The sequence below is a fragment of the Emydura macquarii genome, unplaced genomic scaffold (assembly GCF_026122565.2).
Source record: "Emydura macquarii macquarii isolate MOO-44397 ecotype Brisbane River unplaced genomic scaffold, CSIRO-AGI_Emac_v2 contig_18, whole genome shotgun sequence".
Lineage (NCBI taxonomy): Eukaryota > Metazoa > Chordata > Testudines > Chelidae > Emydura > Emydura macquarii.
Genome location: NW_027130155.1, coordinates 5,147,554 through 5,171,270, shown reverse-complemented (window position 1 = coordinate 5,171,270; position 23,717 = coordinate 5,147,554). Strand labels below are relative to the sequence as shown.

The following is a 23,717-nucleotide window of genomic DNA, read 5'->3' as shown; positions in this document are numbered from 1 at the left end:
TTTACTATTGATTTATGAAATAACTTTGCAAATTGCTGATGTTTTTGTTACAGTAAGTAATTGTAATAGATCCTGGCTCTCCAAACTTTTTTGTGTGTGATTGTTAGGGAAAACACATCGACAGCCCATTTCTCAGCAATAAGCAATGACACCTTTAATGGCTGTGCTTCTCACAAGTTGAAAGGAACCCCAAATCACAAAGCACAGAATCAACAAAATCCACTGAAACTTACCTACGTTGGAGGCCAAAACAGTATTGAACTAAGTTTTACATGGTTGTCACCCCTTTACCATGGACTGACAATGAACATATTTTAAGCTTTCACTACATTGTAATAAAGCAAATCACTTTCTTCCCTACTGCTATGTTTTAAGTACAAACTAAACTTCAGCCCAAATGTTTAAAACTTTATTTTAATTTTCTTTCTTATTATCTGCTACTGAGGTCCCTTGTGGGACATTAAAAGAGATGGGGGATGTAGATGGCAACTTGATATCTATTGGACATAGGAAAAAATGTTACTGGTTAATATCACCGTCAATTGTAATCGTATCAGTCTGCAGCTACCATCGTCCAGGGTCCAGGAGACACAGGGATTAAACATGGGGAACCATATTAAGGGAGTTTATAAATTCTCCGTGGTGTGGCCTAGCTGCCTTTTTTTCTAAGTTCCTTTTTATTCATATAAGCCTCCATTCATGGTCGTCATTCTCCCCTTCCCTCCCCCCCCAAGTCGTTCTGCTTTGCTAGGATTTGATCACAGAATAGCACAGGAAATCTCTCAAGGGTCAAACTCACTGGTGGTCAGGTCTATGATGATACAGCTGTAGCCTGGCAGGCACTCTGGATACAATTTTGATTTGCAAAGAATCACTCCGTTAAAAATAAACTTATGCCTCTTCCCTTGTCTGATAGCTACCTCTTTGAGTGGGATTCCTTGACTAATTCCTTAAGGAACTAGCAACAAGTAACTCCATATGCCTACCACACAGGAAGGTTCTGCCTAGTGGCTTTAATTCAACATAACAGGTGTATATTTATCTTTTATAAAGGAGGGGGAAGAGGAGATTACCATGTTTACGAGACAAGGGGTCATCTTTGAGATGCAAGGACCACAGTCCCATACTTGCAGGAAATCCTCTGTCTGTGTATCAAGGGCTACACTGGTCTTGAACACTATCAGAACCTTGTTTTCTTAAATTGCTGTGCAAGCTCAATTATTGTTGTGTGTGCTTGCTTAGGTTTCCTCAGATTTCTCCTTTTACCCTGTATCATTCATTCTCACTTCTGCTTCTCAGTAAGAGAGCGCCATATGGCGATGCAGGATTTACTTTCAAGAGAGGCAGCAATGGCAGCCCCGCCCAGGAGAGATTCTCAAGCTCTTATTTATTCTGAGCCAGATTCTGATACCCTTACTCTTGTTGGGTAACATTTTACTTTAAAAATCAAATAATTTGAAGTCATGAAGTGAGGTACCACTCAACGTGAAGAAGGGTACCAGAATTCAGCCCTTAATTTTATAGTTAAGAATGTCTGTATTGGGGACCAGCACACCTTGGACTAGAAATGGCTAAATTACTACTTTCATACTGGATTCCACCTGGACAACCATTATTCTTATCATTCCAGGGAATTACTTATAATCCATAGGTCTCCGACATGCTTCCCTGCATCTACTGATGACTTTAGCACCAACAATACCTCCTGTTCTCCCTCAGCAACCTACATCTCCAATGTCCCCACTTTCTCCTTTGGCCTCCCATAGACTTCCTGAGTTCATGGCAGTTGTAGCAAGTCACCTCTGGAAACAGGATCACAATCATGGCCTATCCCCACGAGTGGCTATTGTGAGGTTGTCCTTTACGGTGACAAAAATGGCAGCATCCTAACTCTATCTGTTCAGACTATGGGTTTTACTAGTGAATCGCAAAGAGAGTTTGTTGATTCTTGCCCAGAACTTCGATCACATGAAGGGTTCTCTGCAAGACAGTCCTCAAGGACAGCTTTTCCAGCTGCATAGAGCATGGCCAAAGTGAAGTCATCCAGGAAGTTCCAAGTCCTGTAGCACTGTTTTTAGAGAATACAGCTGCTCTGGCCTTACTGTACCTCTTGACATAACTTGAGCTTGCTTCTGGCTCTGGACCCTATAATTGCTCCTCCTACAAGTCAGCCAGGAACAAACCTTTCGAGAATCAATAAATATCCCTCTCCTGTTTAAAACTTTCTTGTTCTTTGTGTCTAAATGTCTTTGTTGATTTTAAAACAGTTATAGGAAGTACCAAAACATGGACAGGAACCAACAACAATAATAAAAGAAACAACAATAAACACTGCACAGAAGTGAAAGTCTTGACTGCTTCACCATCTCTCTGATCAAACATTGTCCCCTGGGAATTCCAGGGCTTGAATCTCTTAGAGGGAACCCCTCTAGCTGATGAGCTTCACTACTGTTTCTATTGTGATAGTACTTAGAGGCTCCAATCAAGACCCCTTTGTGTTAGGAGCTGTACAGATGCATAACAAAAAGATCATTCCTGCCACAAATAGCTTATCAATTTGTATAATAATTATATGTCTAGTTAGGATAGCTTGTGTTTTGGGGTAGTATAGCTGTGAGAAAATTATCCTGCTTAGCGTTAAGGCTCCATATAAATGTTCTAAAGAGAAGAGAAGGCATCTTTGCCTTCTGTGGAATTCTGTCAATTCAACAGTGTTAGTCAGGAGACACAATTTACATGTAATTAGGTATCTCAGTTAGGAGGGTGGGTTTGATGAACAAGCACTGTAGGCTTATCTTAGGCTACGGCTACAATGACGGCGGCAAATTCGCCGCTGTCAGATCAATTTATCTGGATCAACTGAGCGGTCAGTGCAGACCCGCTCAGTTGATCCAGAACTCAACATACTAAGACCAGCTATAAAAGTAGCGTAGTGCTGTCAGCGCAGCACAGTGCAGACGGAGAGCAGAAGAGAAGCTCAGCAGTCGGTGGGAGTTATGCAAGTTTTTTACGTTCTTTGCGTAACTCCCGTCGACTGCTGCTGAATCTTACAGGTAAGTGTAGACAAGGCCTTAGAGTCTGTCCTGGTGTACTTCTGGTCCTCTTTGCTTTAAAGCAGCCCATCTTACAGGAACTGTAATGCTGCTCATGATGTGAAAAGAAACATAATATTCCCAAGAGAATTCACACACTTTCACATATGTTTTTCTGTTAGATTTGGATATAAAGACAGTCCTTCCTCTCCTCTCTATAAAAAGGAGAACAGGGGGCAGCTTAATAGAATGATACAAGGTCTTATCTGGTTGGTTACTGACATTGTCCAATCTTGAAATGGACCCTTTTTCTTCCTTGTAAATGATGTTTCTGTGATGGACAAGGTTGGTCTCCATCTTCTTACCCTGGTTTATTGCCAGTTACCTAAGCTTGAGTGAAAGTCTTTTTTTTCTCTCTAGCCAATTTCATTCCACCCAGGTTTTTCATACCTTCTATCTTATATCTATAGCTTTATAGTAAAAATTCTCCGGTTCCATTGGTCCTTCATGCCTGTGCAGCTGTGACTCTAAGGGTGCAGTCGAGCCTGCACCTTTCCTCAGCTGAAACATTAAATCACAGTTTTTAGCATTTTTGTGGTTTATATCCCTGGTTGATTGGCTGTGCATATGTATGTGTTTAGTGTCAGTAAACTAAAAGGTAGGCAGTTGCAATAAATGTAGGTTAAGTACATATTGTTGCATAGATGGTGCAATCTTTTACCACCAATGTTGATAGACTAGTTTATGTGCATGATTGATATAAACTCATATAAGAATTTAAATAATAGGTTACAAGAGATTATATAGAGTGATATGGCATGAGTCAATAGGGTTTTTAATGACTACCGCTTTGAGTTTCCTGACCTGTTTAGGAAATGTTGTGCGGGGAAGAGAGTTTTAGAAAATATTGTGGGGGAAAATCTGCATCTGTAAACCTCATTACTCTTTTCCTGGTCTTTATTTCACTACTTTGCTATTTTATCTTATAACTGTTGTTTTCCCTGGTCTAAGTTGCATATGTTAGGTCATAAGTCTGAGATCTGTTTAAATTTTTTTAAATGTGAAACTTGTCTACCAGAGTATAACTTTATTGATATATTGAATTTTCCAGTTACTCCAGTCATCAACATACACTTTGGTTAGTAGTTGAATTAAGTGTTTAACCACTGGAAAGAAAGAAGAGATTTAATATTAAATTTACTGTTGGCTAGCTATATGCATGTTCATTTTATTGCCTAAGAGAACCTATTCTTTACTAGTTATTTAATGGAAAACATTAATATACAAGATTTTGAAAAGAAGATTGTTTAGGTTGCAATGTAATACAGCATATTTGTGCACATTCCTTTTACAAGCATATAAGTGATATGTACAAAGCCAGTCTTCCCCAGCCTACAGCTCTTCCCTTGTTTCCTGTTTTACCCCACTCCCTATCTCCACCACTGGAGCAAGCCTCAATGCTTCCTTTGTTTCCTTCTTCCCCTCCCACCTCTGTGCCTTTCTTGATTCTGCCCCTTGTGCTTGGAATGACCTCTCCAGTCCATTACCTTCCACCCTTGCTCATGTTCTCCATAAAAATACACTTCTTCCATGTTGTCTATAAGAACTCTTAATTTATCATTTAAGGGGGAAAAAACAAAGAAAAAACTGTAATGAGATTGTTGGGATGTTCATGCACCATAACAGAGTGACCATGTTATCTTATTTCTGTAGTCCTTGTACTTCCTCACCCCTAACTGCTATTGTTTGTTACTTTTGCTAGCCATGTAATGTCTAAAATGGACAGTCAAAGACCTTGTCTTTGTATTAAGAGATTAGCACACTATTGGGAGCTGTAGAAATTACAATAAAAATTCAGTTACTCCATTAAAATACAAGTGAAGTATAGCATACACATTGTGTGATTAAAATACCAGCTGACATCGTGTGTTAAGAGGTTAAGAAAAAGTTCAGGGCAATGATTGAACATGGAAAACTAGGAGGCTCAGGGGAAGGATTGTGGAGGGTTTTGTTTATAAAAGGGAATTTTGTGATAGTAGATTGACAGTCTAGAAAGTCCGAGTCTTTTTATCCACAAAGAAATAATGCGGCCTGGACAAGTTACCGTGTAAGCTTCTTCTAGTACCTTAGCAATGTGCCTCAACTCTGACCTGGAGGGACCACCTCTCAGCGATCAAAGAGCATTCATTGTACATATATGTACAATACTTGGCGCCTCTGCCGAGACTTCCGGAGGAGTTGTCAGTTATCTCTGCCCTGAGCCATCAAGTATTCACTCAATATTTCCTAATTTTATTAGAAAACTTTATTAGAAACTCAGAACCAGTGAGAAGAGGTGGCTGTTGAGATGGGATTGAAGAGAGCCAGGAAAGCTGTTCTGTGGTGAGGCCAATTTGTGAGGAAGTTCTACTGCTCTCTGGTTGAGTGGTAAAGCATAGTGCTGGAGGAGCTTAAGAAAAGATTAGCTCCGGGTTGAGGGGAAGTCCAAGGAGGAACTTGAAGACCAAGCAGGATATTTTGTACTGAAAGCAGAAAGGAACAAGAAGTTTTCTGCCACCACTCTGATGAAACTGCCGTTCAGAGAGATGATAAAGGAAGTGTGTTACACCCTGGGTCAGATTCTGTCACCCTTTTGGACTACAGATTGGCTGCAAATTCGTGGGATCCTGCCAGCTAAGAATTTTCTCTGGTATGGTGTCTGCCCAGGCCCACCAACAGCAATTCTGGGCCCCAGGGCAGAACAGTCAATGGCCCCTCTAGAAAGGGATGGTTGAGGTCTGTTTGGGTTTCCACTGGAAGATTTTACTTATTTATTACGTGCCAGGCAGGTTCCCGGGTGGCTGAGGAAGTGATATCTGCTACTCAGCTTCCTGGGTCCCTTGGGCGCTACAGGGGGATCACTGATGAACCCAGGAAGCTGAGTAGCAGATACCACCTCCTCAGCCACCGGAGAACCTGCATGGTGCATAATAAAGCTCGACTCGGGAGGGGCGGAGAGTGCTAGCGGCAGGAGCCTTGGGACAAATGGGTGTGTGGAGGAGAAGAGGATACGTATCTATCCTCCCATCCTCCTGGGCCCTTTTAAATCATCAGGCCCCTGGGCAATTACCCCTCTTGTTTCCTCCCCCCACCCCTTTGGTGGTCCTGTGTCCACCTCACCTGGCATAGAGTCTGTGTAGCCAGCCTTTGTACTCTCTCTTTTCCCGTCTGTTGTAGAGAGCATTTTGTGTGGTATGAAGGGCCACTGGTGGAGTGCTACTACACTTCAGCTGTTCTCAGCAGGTGGACAGCCCCTTGAGGGCTGAGCCTCACTGTCCTGGTTTGGTGCAGCCTCTCCAGACACTTGTAGCCTATCACATGGCTTGTTTAGTGTCAGCATGGGAATTAAGGAGTTGTAGCTGGATGTCTTATGGCCCTCGGTCTGCTGTGCCCTACGAAGATTGGATTGGTTGAGAGTTTGGACCTCTCTATCTTGAGTATTTCTAAGGTGCCTATTGAAGCACCTAGTATCTGACACTTAGACCGAAGCCAGGTCTACACTAGGAGTGCTTTGACCGTATAGCTTTACCGGCATTCTGTGGCTCGGCTCTAGGATACCTAGAAGACTGCCTAAAGCTCTTGAATGAAGAACATTGTTAACAGCTTTGCTCCTCTGGCATAATGGGACTCAGCAATAAGGGTAAAGCTCGTATGTGAGGGAGACAGAATAAGGTCCCTCCAGAACTGAGGACCAATATAAACCGCACCTTTCACTCCAACTGCAAAGTACATTTCTCTGATGTGCCTTCTCTAACATAAATACATAGCAACATGTATATTTAACAAAAAAACAACCCTCCCCCAAAACCCCAAGCCAAGACATAACACTGCATGTGTTTCTTCTTTGGGGCAGGAATGAGAGAACAAATGCATGAGATGTTCAGTATTGCTTAATGCGCTACAGTAAGGCACTCAGATACTATAGTGTTGAATGAGTATAGGAACATACTTAAACTGGATTAATATACTGGCAAAGTGCTCCTATTGTGGACGTACTTTATACTGGCAAAACTGCATTTTTGCTGGTATATCTTATACCAGGTCCCCCAAGTGAAATAAGCTATGCCAGTGTAAGCACTCTTATACCAGTATAATTGCACTGATACCAGGGCTTTTACTGGCTTAGTTATGTCAACAAAAAAATCACACCCCTAACCAATATTACTATGCTGGCAAACCATTCTTGTGTAGACATGCTCTTTGTGCCAAATTGTGCTCTCATCTATGCTGGTTTAAATTCAGAGTAAGTTAGTTCATTCCAGGTTTATACTCATGTAACTGAGTAGAGCATAACTCTGCCCAAGCCCATTGTGGACAAAGGCTTCCTGCATAAGACTTACTGTAGAGCAACAGCAAGATAATACCGTATGCAAGTGAAATTTCAGAGTTGGTAGTAGGTATTGTTATAGACCTGGAAGTTGTAGGAGGCAAAAAAGGATTTAGAATCAAGACACCTACATCCCTGAACGTGACATGAAGATAGAGGCTTTTGGAAGGTACCTTTTTATGAGGGCTGTCAAACGATTAAAAAAAAAAAAAAATCCCAAGTCTAAAAAAAGTCACGATTAATCGCTGTTGTAATAGCACTGTTAAACAATAGAAATCCAAAAATATTGAAATAAATGGTAGTTTTCAACATTTTCAAATATATTGATTTCACTTGCAACACAGAAAACAAAGTATAAAGTGCTCACTTTAAATTATTTTTATTACAAATATTTGCATTGTGAAAAAGGCACATTTTCAGATTTTGGTTTGGTGTGAGCATGTGTGTTTTCAGGGGTGGGGGAAGTGTATGTTGGGGGAGCACTGTCTCTGTTAGCTGAGCACTCAAGAGCCTGAACGCTTTCTCACCCAGCAGCAGCTGCTGTTGGCAGCACTCACTCCTAAGCCAGCAACAGCAGCAGACAAGCTCCCCCTGTTCCCTGACCCCAGTGCAGTGGTGACCAGGTATATGAGAGGGGGAGGACACCTCGATGTCAGCCTTCCCTGCCCCCGCTCTGCGTAGCAGACAGGAGGTAGGCTCCTGGTCTAGAGTAGCTTGGCCAGGGGTGGCTCCATGGGAGGTGAGGAGGTGGGAGAAGCAGTGGAGCAGATTGGCGGGAAGAAGTGCGTGCTGAGTTCTATCTCCAGAGGTATGCGGTTAACACCCATTTAAAAAAATGTTTGTTTTATAGTTAATCACATGTGTAAACTGCGATTAATTGACAGTCCTAATTTTATTACTCAGTAGCATTTTTATTTTGAATGTACTGATTTGAAGGAAGCAATGCTAGAACCAGGTGCAGATGAGAATGAGGGAAGAGTTGAAATGCAGAGAACATTTTAGGTAGGTTCTCAGTAGAATTGTAAAATGAGTCCATCACCCAGTGTCACTAAGTATAAAATCTGCATGCCAGTTTCACAAAGCTTGGATAAAATACTGTACCTCAAATTCTCATCTTTACCGTCAATACTGACAGAACTGGCGTAGCATAGTGTTTTGTGTATTACTTTGGCAGACAAAAGAATTGTGCTATATTAACGGGAATGACTATTTTTTATTATTTCATCCTACTACTGAATTCAGTGTGCCTGGAGGTATATCCAGCAACATGCATGCACAAGGTACATGTCCCCAGGGTATGTGACTATTTCCCCAGATTAAATTTTATGTTGTGGGGAACCTATTTTTTCCCTCAAAGCTATGTTTATAATATTTCTACCATCACTAAGCCATAGGTTCTTTCAAACCTCAAATTTACTCATGTGAAATTTCAGTTTTTCCTTTTTGTAATATCAGTGATTTAGTAAGAGCTTATTTGAGCTCCTAGGTGGCTGACTTCTTGATTTACAGGACTTTCCACAGGTCAGGTGCGGAAATGGAGTAATGTTTGCTAGTTACATTTGTTTGCAAATCCTCTTCCCTCAACGCCTCTTTCTGCTGACAAAGTACTCTCTTCTCTCATTGTTGACTAATATACTTCAAAATTTTCTAATTCAGATGTTAACTTTGACTTTCCATATTGATTTGTTTGCTACTTTAGTTTCTTACCTATTGATTTCTGCTAGGGCTCAATTGATGAAAAGGTTTTTTTTTCAGGATATCTTTGTTTCTTCTCTTTCCTCTAGATCTGTTGCTCGTTAGAAGTTCACTAAACATTTACTTTTAGGAGCACATTATTTTCTGTGCAGAGGATGTGTTTGGTCCAACAAAGCTGTGTTTATGACCACTGATTTAATACTTTCTATGTAACCCACTTGCAGAACCTAGCTATTTGTGATTTTATCTTTCCCTGGAAAATGCATAACAGCTTGATGGTGATGTTGATGAAATATTTTCAGTGCTTTGGTATGCTGGCGATAACGTCCGTATTTCATGGTCACAGAGTGAAGTGGAAATTGCTACTGCATGTTCAACGTGGGTGTTAGTCTTTTGTGTTGTGCCATACTGGTTCCAAACTCAGTATTGTAATCTGCTCTAAGCAGATGATCTTGTACGCAAAAGAGGGCAAAATTACAAGAGAAGCAATGCTAAAGCACATCTTTCTTAGGCTTTGTTTGCTATAACAAATGGATTCAAGACAGCCACCTACAGCATGATCAGGTGTTCCATTATGCAACTGACAGATGGCTTTTCCTGTGAAGGACAGAGGAGTGCAGTTGGATGGTGGCAGACTTTGTGATGGTCTGGGCTTCCCCTCTTGAATCTGTCAGCCCTTTATTACGTCATGGACATGCATTCATTCCTATGGTGGCCCGAGCACAGAGAAGAAAAGTCACTCCCCTCTTCCTAAAGGAAGATGCTGATAGCTGTCTTTAGCCATTTCTACTGCAGGTATATGAAAGTGCTGCTGCGGCCTTATAAAGTGGCCTTCTTAGAACCTACATTGAGAATCTCTGCCATAAAGGATGTAACTTTCATACTTTCAATGCATTTGACTGTCTCAACAAATATATGATATATATCAGAATCCTGGCCTTTGACTCCTAGAACTCTCTCTAACCATTTATTTCTAACTGATTTTGTCCCCTTGAACTCTCCTTCTGCCTTGTTTTGCTTCTCTCATTCTTTTCCTTTCCCTCATCATTAATCTCTCCTACTCATTTAGCACCTTCCCCAGAGTTTTGACGTGCATTCAAAGGGGGAAGGAAAAGACCCTTTTTGATAGACACCAGGACAAAACCCTAAGACAGATAGACTATCACTGTAGTAACTCATTCAGTTTCCTTGTTTTGTGACCCCCCCCTCCTTTCATCCTTTTGTATCTTATGTTTAGGTGACCCCATCTTTTTTCATGTCTTCAACAACCACTTTATGTGAATGATTTCCAAATAAACTTCACCACCTCTGCTCTGGACCTCTTCCTTTGTTCAATCATACAGCTGCTTTTCTTTCTGACACTTTTTGGGTGTCCTGCCACCTGTTCAAAAGTTGAACTCCTTCCCCCTTTCCTGCCCCCCAGTTTTTTCCTCTCTCCCTTTCTTCTTCATCACTGCTGGTATTTAATTATCCTCCCCATTACCCACGCTTGATACTCTTGCTTCTTCTCTTTTCTTCTCTCCCCACATCCAGTCTGTTGCTAAATCATGCAGGTTTAAAATCTAACCTTTCCTCTGCTTCCTTTCTGCTAAAATTCTTGACCATGTCTTGAACATCTCCCTCCTTCTTTCTGACCTCACTCCCTTTGATCTATCCAAAACATGGCTGAAAGAATAAGCTACCTCTTTCGCTGCTTGGACTATGTAATTTCCCCATTTGAATCCCTTGTATTAGCTTCCCATTACCCCTTGCATCAAACACAAATTTCTAATTCTTCCTAGCAAGGCTCTTTACATGCCACTTTGCAAAAATCTCTGTATGGTCATTTCATCTTCTTTACTTTGCCCAAGCCTCTCTCCTAACCATTTCCTTCACATTGTCTTCATACTCATGTTTTCATGTCCTCTTCCATGCTGCTCCTTAGCCAGGAACAATCTTATATGTCAAACAACCATCCTCTCATGATGCAGATCCTTCTTTAAAATATGTATAATCTGTGTAGCCTTTAAGTGATTTTTTTCCAAAATCTATTCTAAAATAAAAATTATTAAACATACAAAATAGCTTAAATCATTATTAAGGTTGGAGAGTTGAGCACTCAAAAGTTATGGAAAAACTGGATTTATGATTGCCCGGGTAACAATAATTTTGGCTCCTTGTGCATCCATCATATGCACTGAATATGGCATGGATCCTGTGGAATAAATAGTATATGATCATGTAATTAAAGACTGTATCATAGTGCATATGTGCAAGGGGGCTGAGTTAATGTTTCATGGCAACCCTAATACTGACATTTCCTAACTTTCAAGTGCTTGACTTTACAACTTAAATTTATTTTGATATAGTTTTTTGTATGCAGTTTCCTAAGATTTTTTTTTATGGGGAAGAGCAAATTCTGGAGATTTGCCATAGTTTATATTTCAACGAAATCTGAATTTTGAGTTTCATGGGACAAAGAAAATACAGCTGTGTGCACTAAGATGTTTTGCCCTTGCTGTATTTCAAAGGCCTGTTGTCAACAATGTGGGGAGAGAGGAGGAGGGGCTAGACTGTTTTAAGAAAAGGTTGCAAGAATATTTTATAATGGGAAGTATATGACCGCTAAAATATAGGAGTCTCTACCTTCACTATCAGCAGTTGGACTTCTATTCCACTTCACCCAGTTGCCATATGAGGAAACAAGTTGTTTGAAAATGACATGGAGGACTCCATAGAGACACTTCATGTCCTTCCTTTGTGGTGATATGGAACCCTTCTTCAATTTAAAATATTTTACAGTATTGAATGTAGCACACTTTATTAGATCATAAATTTAACATCACAGACTACATTACAGCTCTCCTGGCTGACTTCACCGAATACATTTAAACCTATAAATGGCATAAGAGGGAACTTGCTTCATAAAAAGAGAAGACAAGACCTCAGGAAGTCCAGTGGAGGAAGGAAATTCCTCCATTCCAGTTAATCATGTAGTTCTAGTAATGTACTTTTTTAGTAACTGTGGAGTCCTCTTTCCCTTCTTTGCAAGTAGTGTAACCAAATGCTTATATTCAGGACACCAGATACTTATCTTTAGAACAAGACAAAAATTCAGATTAAACATATGACATGCCTGCTCCCCTATTCTGATGCCCTCTGCTGATCTCTGTTCCTTGTACAGTTTAAAAGAATGCAGGGCTCAGTGTTGCATTGTCTTCTGAATAACTTTCCAATTCTGTTGCTCATGCAGTAGTAATGCAGTCTAGGCTGTTCCAAAAGCCCAGAGTGCCTGGGGACCTCTGGCGCGTGGAACAGCTCAGACTTCATTGCATGCTAGTGCATGAATGGGTGACTTGGGCAGGTGTTGAACCATCTGGGCCCAGAGTTCCCTCCCCTCCCTACCCTAAAGGAAGGCACCAGCAGTTAGGGAGTGGGGACTGGGAATGAGACTGCAAGGTTGTAATCTGAAAGGAAACTGGAAGAAAAGGAGGCGGAGGAAGAGAGACAAAAAGGGCCATGGGAGGAGCAGGAAGTGCAACACCTGTGACAATCCATCTATTTGTTTTCTCTCACACCTGGAAGACAAAAAGTTGTCTTCTGTTTCTAAAACGCATTCACATCCCTTCCCCGCACCTCCCCTCCCCCCTCTCCACCTCCACTCCTGTCCCATTTCCTTCACTTGCACACGCCTCTAGCCTTGGCTCCTCTTACTCCTTATAGGAATCAAACCACATCCTCAAACCCCCATAGGATAAGCATCCCCTCTCTCAAACAGACTGGTCTCTTCTTCTCCTAAACCACCTAGGGCAGCATCCCTGGCATCAGGATTAGCAATGAGAGGAGTGGTAGGAAATCTAATTTACAAGTAAATAAAAAAATGAATTAAAGACTTTTGCGAGGTGGCTGATTTCTCACTGAAAGAGTGCAGTGATGTCAGGAAATGCTTGATTTGAATCCTAATTTCAGTGAGGTACTGACATGGGTTTCCATATGATCAGGCTGCTACAATTTATTCTGAACACTGAATATATAATGTCATCTGATTGACATTTGTAGTGAGAGTCCGGGTAGAGGTTGCTTTAAAGCAAGCTGCAAAACCTTTAAATACCAGTTAATTAAAAAAAAAAAAATAACAACTTTACCCCACAAAAGCAAACATGTAAAGCAAGAAGAAGCTATAGAGCACTGTAATACCTTGGCACAATTCATCACACAGACTCATTTTTAACAATATAGAAATGATTTCACTGTTCCCTTTAAGTCCTTGGTACCTTAAAATAATAAATCAAGTGTGTAGAATAATCATAAAATGATATAGGTTTTTTGCAAGTGTCATGGAATGACAAATGTATTTTGCCTCCTGAACTTAGAGACGCATCAGAAGTACAGCTCATGGTTTAAGTTGTTTAATAGCTATGTGGTTCTTCCAGTGACTCTTAAACTTAACAAGTTTTAACATGATTTCAGAAGATTATAAAGGAAGGGAATCCTTATTCTTTTTAGTATAATTAACAGAACTCAAATCTATTTTTCTCTTTTATGAAAGAGGCAAAAAGAATTGAACGTAAATCTTTTCTAACTAGTTTGGAAATTTGTCGTTTCTTTTCAATATCAGCTACTTTCCCTTTAAGAAACAGCACTTCAGTTAGACTTTGAGATCCTGCACTTACATAAATATTGTAAGGGAAACAATCAGTAGAAAAATTATTAATCTTTTTAACTTTTGGAAATAGAAAATACAATTTTTCTTCATAACATAACATTGGTAAAAACTCATTACTGGTAGAACTTTAATGTTTCATGTTAATGTGATGCTTAATTTATCTTTCTAAGCACTTTTTACCAGTAGCATTTTAACTCCCATTCTCTCCTCATTTAAAAATGGTTAAGAACAAGGTGATATTTATATTTTTAAACATCTAATGAACACCTTCTAAGACCCTTTTGACAGCATTAAAATGATTTACCTGTCATCATTATTGCACTCCGTTTGCCTCTTTGTTGTGTTTTCAGGATGCATTAGGCTCCTCAAAACTGCATCTTGTAACTAAAACAGACATAAAAGTATATCTTGCAAAAAAGTAGTAAGAGAAATCATCTCTGGATGTTAAGATTTTTTCACTTAAAGTGATTTATTCCACCTTCTGATTGCTTTTTGTGCCACCTGATCAGAGTCAAAATTCTCCCGGCCAGGAACAACCGAAGCAACTGGCTTTCTTATTACTGGGAATGACTCATATGCCAGTGTAGGTGAGATCTGCAAACTTCCTGAGTCTGGAGTAATACTAGCTAGCTAAAGAAGCAAACAGTGATTCACCTGAAGCAGTGGGTTTGTATCTTTAAAGCCAGAAGCGTTCAAATAGGGAGATGTGAAGAGTCTGAAAGCATGTTTTACAGTAACCTATGTAATTGTTCCCATGAATTTCAGTTAATACTACTTAATGTTACTTGTTAATTACTTTTATTCTGTCTATATTTAAATATCCTTAATGTTGTCCTTTGATCAGATCTTCTGTTCAAAATGATGTATAAAATGAAAACATTATAAACAGATTTTAACTAAGGAAACAAAACTTTCCATTCATTTCATACTAATTACTACAAGAGCATTCTTTTGAGGATCTGAGTTTTACCTGTGCTTCTTGCATCTCAACAATTAAGGGTTCCAGGTACACACACAGGCAGATTCAGATACACTTTTGTTTAAATTAAAAGTGAGGTTAATGGCTGTTTTTTATTGAGAAAGTTGGAGAAAGGTAACTCGGGACATAATTTATTTTAAACCAGTAGAAGAAGAAGGTGGTTAATTCCCCTTTTCTCCAGTCCCTGCATGGTCTACCAGGCCTCCTGAAAAAACTCTGCCCTTTATTAGAACATCTCTGCAATTACCACAAAAGTCTCTAATAGTGAACTTGTTCCTACCTAACCATGTCCGAGAGAGGAGACAGTCCTCCTCCTCTTCATTTCGATGTCTTAAACAGACCTCCTGCTTAGCCTGCTTGGAAACAGTGCTAATAGCAGGTGTGTCTAACCACCAGCTTAACGTGCAGCCCCTTTCCCTGTATTAGTGAACTGTTCCATCCAATTGCCAGTGTCCTGTCGTCGTGTCTCCCCGCCCCCCTCTCCCCCCCCCCCCCAAAAAAAAAAAAAAAAATGCCCACACCAGTGTCTGAGTTGTGAAATCCATTCATCTATGCACTTGTGCTTTTATTCAGTTCTGGTCAGATGTAGGTAACCTCCACCTGCTTCTGCATTTCTCCACAGAAATAGTGGGTGCTTCCATTTCAGGAATTTCCTGGTGATATCAATTTCTGAAGGCCAGATCCTGCATTGCAAATGAATGTCTCATAAAGTAACACATACCATAACATAACACCAGCTGGCCAGTTACACTTTTTGATGATCACTCTTTAGCTACAGCAACCCCTTGCGATTGCACTAGTTTTGTTCCAGTGTTATCAAGTGCTAGGATCATTCCCAGTGGGTTTTGTAGTGCTTTCCCCAAGTCCATGCAGGGTGGGAGGTCCTTGCTGGCATTGTTGTAGACACTCACTAGTCTTGAAGTCTTACTAATGGGTTATCCTTATTAGTACAGATTTGTGAAGTTTTTCTATAATGCACTCAGGCCTGTATCAATTCTTCTTTTGGGGTATGACTTGCCTATAAAATGTGGGACAGATAGACGTGCACGTGTATGCATGCTCCCATACATACACACATAATTACATGAAAAAAATTAAGCTAAATTTCTTTGACATAGTTTTAATACTTGTTAGAGAGGTCCAAGGGTTTAGTTATTGGTACCCCATAAATACAATAGATGGATATTTTTTTAATAGTGATTAGTTACAACTGGTCATGCTATAAATAATGACAAAGACTAAAACAGATGAATGCATCTGTTTGGTTTTTTTGGCTGAACGTAGTGCACTGTACAATAACTTTCCTTTGAAACTTTATATGTATTTTGAGATATCAGTGAAAATTAATGGACTATGAGAAGGTTAAAAATAAGATCCTACATGTTTTTTAAAATCCAAATGTATGCCAGTTCTCAAGCTGAAGCTTGTCAAGGCTAGTCAACGTCTAAAGGGAATATCATTGGGTTAGTCATGAAAGTCGTGTGAAAGAAATGTAAAACTTTGATGAAAAGAGCGGCTGAAAACCAACCCCATAACTTCATTATTATTCAGATTATTTAAAGGTTGAATTTGCTTGTATATATATTTTTCTAGTGATTATAGAGCAATTCTAATATTTCATAAGTCTTGAACAACTTTATTACAACAATTATGTTGTTGCTCCATACTGAATCTTTTTATTGTCATGTCTGAAAAATACAAATAGCAGGTTTATTTTTAATACACATTAAGTGCCTGGATAATATACATGTGAGATATTTAGGGTGTTTTTAACATAGGAAAGTGGTGGAATGAACCACAGTTGCAGCATAGGCATGATTCCTCAGGGTTTGTAAAGCTAAGTTCAACAAAAGTTCTGTGTTCTGTGTTGCTTCAGCAGCAGGGGCCAGAGTTGTGTGCCTTAATGTCATTCTGAAACCTGAATTTTGACTGCAAGTTGCAGATTGCTTCTACATTTAGTAACACTTATAGATTATTGTGGAACATGAAGACATGCCTACTTCTGTACGTAACTATGGAAAGTGGTGTCTGTTCATGAGATGTTGACTTTACCTGAGTGTGCACTAAGGGAACAACGACATAACTATATCAGAGGAGGTTCTCAGAGTTTTTGTATAGCACTGTCCACTAATCTTCCTTCAACTGGTAATGCACACATTTTCTGTTAATGCCTGTCCAGGCTCCTCTAATGGACATTTGTAGATTTTAGCTCATGACAAATATTTTTCTGCTTACTACTTTACTGAAGTCATGTACTTTTACCTTTGTCTTGACTCCCACCCGAACGATCTCAATAAGAACCAACATGTGCAAAGTATCTGTTTGTCTTCCCTCCGTCTTCAGCCCCTTAGTTTCTTCACTTCAGCATTAGTGGATCACTAATTGGAGTTATGCCTCTCAGTTGATTGGTTCCTCATTTCTGAAGGAGAACTATACAGCTTGTATTTTTGGCTCAGTTGGGTTAACTCCTATAATATTAGGATTCTGCCAATATCTGCTTTAGGATTGATTTCACATAGCACTTGTAAACTTGGGTATCATGTATGTTAAACATCTTGTATATCTTCCTTGGATTCCCAACTACTGTCTACAACACAAGCTTTTATCTGAGAGTATTGCTTTGCAGTGAGAGAGGTATTGTTGCTTCGTTGGAAGGGTTTTAACTACTGTTCTATAAAAAATAGGGCATATATATATGAAGTCTAGAATCTGTGTTTTATGAGCTCTTTATGAACTCTTAATGTCTGATGGAGTCATTCCTGGAGCTGAAAAAAATCTGAGATCTGGTGATCTGAGAAGTGGAAATACCATGCAAAGACTAGCTCCCCTAGTCTTCCTTTAAAAAAAAAAATGGAAACAAAGACTGTATTAGGGCTCATTCAAATAAGACTATATATGGCAGTGGCTGCCAACCTGGGGCCCGAGGGCCAAAAGTGGCCCACCACTCTCCTCCCGCTGGCTGCAAAGGAAACCGCTGCCCAAGGACCCAGGCGGAGAGAGTTGCCGTAGGGCTACAAGACCAGTGCAGGCTCCTTGCTGCAGCCAAGGGGATGGGAGATCAGTGCTCCCCTCCCCCTAGCTGTAGCAGAGAGCACAGCAAAGCACTCCACCAGGATCATTAGGTGTTGGGGTCCCTCCTGGAACCAGAAGGAGGGGAGCGCTGATCTCCCATCTCCCTGGCTGCAGAAGGGAGTCACTGCCTAGGTACCCAGGTGGAGTGCATGGGGCGGGCTACAGGATGCATACAGTTTCCCTGCTGCAATGAGGAGGATGGGAGATTGATCAACAAGGAGGCTGTCTCCTTGCTGAACTCCTATCTGGCTGCAGTGGAGGGTGGTGGTGGGCTGCTGGCAGAGCAGCCAGGGCCCACCATGCTTGAGGAGGGGCAGAACTCTAATCATCAGTGCCTTCCAGTTTGGCCTGCACTTAGCAGACCGTCCTTTGATACTATAGATATAGAAATTTGACATTCAAATTAAAGGAAAAACCCTTCTTGATGGTTCAAACCAAAGGTACCTAGCATGAACATCTTAGGCATATTATTTTTTTCTTCCTGTGCGGCTGCTTTACCAAGGAAGACCAGGGTATTTCTTTAATATTAGTTCCGGTGCCTGAGATACTCCAGACAGCCTGTCAAATCACATTTTTTAGAAGGGTTAGGTTTGGAAAAGCAACCAAAAGTGTGAAATGTTTTGTTTAGATTTTATCTGAATTATGTAAATTATGCAAAAGAGAGCTGAAAAAGAACAGACTTTGTGGTGAGGTTTCTGGTATTTCCTGCTTGTGGTCAAGTCAGAAGTCTCTCAAATGTCTTGTCTTGTGGTATTAAAGCATTTACGCTTCCAACTTCAGATAGGAGCAAAAAGAATGGAGGTAAGCTGTGAAAATGGAAAAGTCCTTTTAAAAAAAAAAAAAAAAAAAAAAAAAAAAAAGTTGCATGCATGCGTGTATGTGAGAGAGAGTATGAGTGTTTTTCAGGAAACTTTTTGGTTTAGGAGGAAGTTGATCTCAGATAGTTTGTCCATTCCTTATTTTAATAAATACAAAGTTACCTCCTTGGTTTATCAATCGCATGCCAAGTTGATTGAGACAAGGTCATGTGACTTACAATGAAGAAGCTGTGGGTTTGAATTTTTTTAAGCTATGGGGCATTAGATTTCCATTATAAACTAGTGATAGGCAAATCAAAAAAGTTTTTTGGACTATCTGTACTTCTTGAGTTGTGTTGGGCTGGAAATCTCAGGAGAACATGATTTTTTATATTTCCAACATGCTAAAGGCCAGTTTTTCTCATGGTATTTTGACAGTTTGTTTCCTGTTCTCCAGATGGAAACTAGAATTGTAAAAATGTGGGAAAAAACTCCAGGAGAATCTGCAAACATTTCAAAATCTAACAGATGCTTCTTTCTAAAATGGGCAAAGATTGGGTGTCTCTTATTTTTGCAACCAGTGTGCCCTTCTATACTATAAATGTTGGTATTCCTACCTCCCTGTTACTGTCTTAAAATGAAGGCAGTTAAAAAACAGCTGATTCAGACTTCTGTAAAACCTTTGGCACACCCCTGTTTTAAGAAACAACTCAGTTTAAATTGTGGTTACACCCACTACCAGTTGCAGGCTTCTTGCTACTTGTATTGTGAAGTATATGCTTCTAGCTTATATTTGCACATGCTGTTAAATAACTTGGATTTTTTTTGTTTTGTCCTCCCACCATTTGTTTTTGATTTCTCGGATCCTTCTTTGAACCTCAACTTTGAGCTGATGGAAAGAGCTCTGCTTCTGAGTGGATGATGGATAGTTTTTGCCAGTCACAGAAAGCTTTTCTCTTCTGGTCCAAGAGGGCTGTGATTGTTGTTGTCAATCCAGTCCTGATGGTGGTGGATAGCAAGGCCAATGGATTCCTCATAAGTCTCATGGATGGTCTGTGTTAGGGCTTCCCAATCTTCTTTGACACATGTGTTATCATTTCCAGGTGTGCCTATGGTCAGTTTTCTGCTGAGGTGTGCTTGCAAGTTCTCTTGGTGCACTGAGGATTGAAGTCTTTGGATGTTGTATTGCCATCTGAGTGATTTGGACTGCTTTCTATGTTTTGGTGCAATCCTGATGGACATGACTGACCTCACTAAGTGGTGGTCAGTCCACCAATCATTGGTTTCTTTCATGACACTGGTGATTTGGCCATCTCTTAGATCCTGTGTTCTTACAGTGACATAGTCCAAGAGGTGCTATTGTTTTGAATGGGGATGTTGCCAAGTTGTTTTGTACTTGTTGCTTTTAAGCAATTAAGCAAATAAAGAACAATAAAGCATCAGTTCCTGATAGCCAACCAGTTGAAGCACTGAAAGCAGAGAGGAGAAACACTGACCAAGAAGTTCCATTTGCTGTTCCTCAAAATCTAGCACACTGAAGAAATCCCCACTGATTTACGCAATGCTAACATTGTCACCATTTTCAAAAAGAGAGAGAGAGCTGACTGTGACAATTATCGAGGCATTGCCCTCCTCTCCATCAATGGGAAGATTCTTGCTAGAATCTTATTGAATCATCTGCTCCCTCTTGCAGAGGAAGTATTTCCAGAGTCCCAGTGTGACTTTAGGCCATCACAAGGCACCACCGACATGATTTTCACAGCTAGGCAGATTCAGGAAACATTTCAAGAACACCACCAGGAATTATATATGGCCTTTATCAATCTGACCAAAGCCTTCGACTCAGTCAACTGTGAGGCTCTGTGGAAAATCATGTTAAAGCTTGAATCTCCAAGCAAAATTACCACCATTTTAAGACTCCTTCACAACCAGATGACTGCATCCATCCTGTGCAGTGGCTCTGCCTCTGAGCCGTTTGCTATCCAAACTGGTGCAAAAAAAGGTTATGTACTGGCACCCGCTCTTGTCTTCATTTTCCTAGCAGCTATGACCATGCTAATCCAAGACAATCTGTCACAAGGCTTTGGCATCCAATATCGGACTGATGGCAACCTCTCTTGCCTCCGTGCCAGAACTAAAGTAATATCGGCAACAATAACCGAACTCCGATATGCAGATGATTGTGCTGTAGTTGCACATTCAAAGTAGGCTCTACAAACAGCCTTTAATTGCCAGCACAGCATTTTCTCTGGAAGATCATCAGCATAAAGTGGGAGGATTGCTGCACTAACGTCAGTGCCCTCACGGAGGCCAACATCTTCAGTGTTGAGGCCCTGATTATCCAGCACCACCTGAGGTGGAGTGGGCAGTGCATGCGCATGCCTGATGCACACCTACCAAAATAATTGCTGCACTCCCAACTCCCAAAGGAGAAAGGAAACGGAGGGATTAAAAGAAATGCTTTAAAGACAACCTCAAGACAAACATCAAGAGTTGTGGCATTGACATCACTCACAGGGAGACAGTAGTCCAAGATAGGGATAAGTGGTGTGAAGACTTGTCAGAGAAGGAACAACCACTTTTGACGAAAATAGCCTTGCCCTGGTAGCAGAAAAATGCCAGAAAAGAGAGGACAGACAACTGTTATGCAGCAATCATGGCCCCACCCTGCCTTCCAACACCACTGCAATGTCTGCCAATGAGTCTGTGGCTCAAGGATTGAACTCCTCAGTCACCAAAGGACCCATATAAAATAAAACCCATGAAAGAGATCATCCTCGACCACTGAGGGATCGCCAACAACAACACTGAAAAATAAATGAACTTCCTGAAAGTCATGGAATTGTTTACATTCAGTGTTCTGGTACAGTTCATTACAAAGAGATGTCTGAATTGCAATGTTTGGTTTTGAATTGGATCCAAAGTTCCCCAAAATACAGGGATGGGTGGAGGGGCGGGGAGGTTTTTAGATACTCTGTTGTGGTTTGGGCCCAACTCTAATTTACTATGAATAGCTTATTCATTTTGTTAAATTTAGCTTTAGCCGCAGAGGTAATGATTATGACATATGAGTAGGATCAATAATGCCTATTCCATCTTCTGTCTCCTTTCAACCACCTTTCTTTAAATATGTTATAAAGCTGTGAACAGTGTTTTAATCCAGGCACTACTGAAATTAATAACAAAGTTTGTATGTTCATTTTTGCCAAAAGCAACCAAAATAATTCTGCTGAGGACTGGAGAAACAATAGCAATAGCAATGTTTACTGAGAGGAATGAACTGATTGAAAACTGTGATATAGCGAAGGCAGAAGGCTGTAGGAAAGATGTGATATTGTGATATACAAGGGCAGAGAGCGGCGCCCGCCCACTGCTAAAGGCCCCTCCCCCAGCCTAAGGGGAGGAGCCACTGAGCCTGGAACGCAACTGATTACTTGGGACAACTAATGAAAAAAACAGGAAGGGACGTGAGGGTCACAGGTTTAAATGAAGGGAGCTAGAAGGGGACACCGAGCAGAGAACCCCAGACAGCGCCCACTGCTCCCGGAAGGTGTCAAGGGAGCCAGCGGACGCTGCCCAGAGGAACTCTGCCCGGATGCGTGAATACACAAGGGAATGGAAGTAGTCCCCACAGTCGCAGAGCACCCCCCCCGGCCAACCTCCTCTCCCTGGTGTTGTAGATGGCCAGTTTGGCCAGGGCTAGGAGGAGGTTGACGAGGAGGTCCCGCGACTTCATGGGGCCACGGATGGGGTATGCATAAATGAACAGGTGCGGGGAGAAGTGCAGCCAGAACCTCAGCAGGAGATTCTGGAGGAGCCGGAAGAGGGGCTGCAACCTGGCGCACTACAAGCAACAGAAGCGTGAGACCCACTAGGGTGGAGTCGGCTGTTTGCCACAAAACATATTGATAATAGAGAAGTTCAAAATGAAGAACTATTGAAAAGAGTGTGTTCACAGACCTCAAATGTACAAAAGTATTATAGTTCAGGAAGGTGCATTTTGTGGAATTAAAGTATCTAGTGAATAACTAACAGGTATTAAAATACTAAATAATATTTAAATTCAGCCGTTTAGTGGGATTCCTAAATGCTGCTGTCGTTAAGGCACAGCAGTCTAAGAGTGCAAAAAGCAACCAGCGTGGCTGTGCAAAGTTACCTTGGAAATCAGAAATTCTAAAAATAACCTAGAGGGAAAAGGGGAAGGCAACCAGAAAATGATACAAAACATCTGATGCTTTAAGAGAAAAATAACGGCTGAAGGGAAAAAAAGAAAGGATTAATTATTGTTATCTAAAGAAAGGAAGAACAAGAAAAAACAATGTTATAAATAAGTGCCTCACTCCACTCCCTCTGCCAGGGTGGTTAGGGCACTGCCCAGCTACTTAATTAAAAACATCATAATCCACAAATATAAAATAGATAATCACATACTGCACAGCCATTAAAACAGAGCTAAGAAGATCCTCTGCAAGGGCTGACAGGGATTGAAATGGAAAACACTCTAGCAATTGCGGGGTTTGAATTCTGATGTATTCTGCCCTCTCAGGGAAACTCTGCAAGATTGTCACCTATCAACCCAAGACGTGGTTAGAGCCAGGTGGAAATTTTTTTTGCGAAAAATGTATTTTGTGGGACTCTGACACTATTTGCTGAATTCAGCAAATAATTTCAGCCAGGAAAAAAAGGGCAAGAAAAATGTTAACACTTTCAAAACAAAGCGTTTTGACGTTTTGAAAATGCCCTTTCATGTTGACCTGAACAAATGTTTTTCATTTCCTCACCTGAAATGTTAAAAAAAAAAAAAAAAAAAACATCCCCCCAAAAAACCCAAAAAGTTTCATTTAAAAACTAACTGAGGTTTTGGGGGGATTTTTTGGTTTGGCTAACAAGCAAAAAAAAATCAATTATTCACTCAGTGCTGAGGATAATAGTCTCTTGGACGGAAGGTGGTATCAGAGGACAGGTTCAGTGTAGCCATTCAGAAGGAATTAAAAACACCCCAGAAACTTGACAAGTTTAATATTATTTTATACCGTTTGCTTTGTTCAAGCTTAAGTTTCAGTTCCCGAATAAAACATCTTGACATAAAGTATCCTTTAATTTCCTGTAAATATTTTAGTGCAAATTACAG

At 40.6% G+C, this 23,717-nt stretch overlaps 1 protein-coding gene across 1 annotated transcript in view; it reads left to right on the top strand.

Annotated features, from left to right (window-relative positions):
• MED12L (mediator complex subunit 12L) overlaps positions 1 to 23,717 on the top strand; it is a 266,607-nt gene that overhangs the window by 134,123 nt on the left and 108,767 nt on the right. The window lies entirely within an intron of this gene.